Raw genomic sequence first — 202 nt, 5'->3', positions numbered from 1 at the left:
CACAAAAAACAGAGTACTGGAATTGCGTTACAAGAGTAGTCAGAGGGAATGAAGAAACTGGCGGAACGTAGTTCATTAGTGAACTAAAGGTTTTCTTAGCTTGTTTTTTTTTCCATAATAATTTTGGATTTCATGGTTTCATCCATCTCTTTAAAGCCCCTTTGACCAAAACATCTTGCCGGACTTTTGACATATTTTTTTC

This window comes from Etheostoma cragini, chromosome 5 (assembly GCF_013103735.1).
Source record: "Etheostoma cragini isolate CJK2018 chromosome 5, CSU_Ecrag_1.0, whole genome shotgun sequence".
Taxonomy (NCBI): Eukaryota; Metazoa; Chordata; class Actinopteri; order Perciformes; family Percidae; genus Etheostoma; species Etheostoma cragini.
This window is presented reverse-complemented; position numbering follows the sequence as displayed.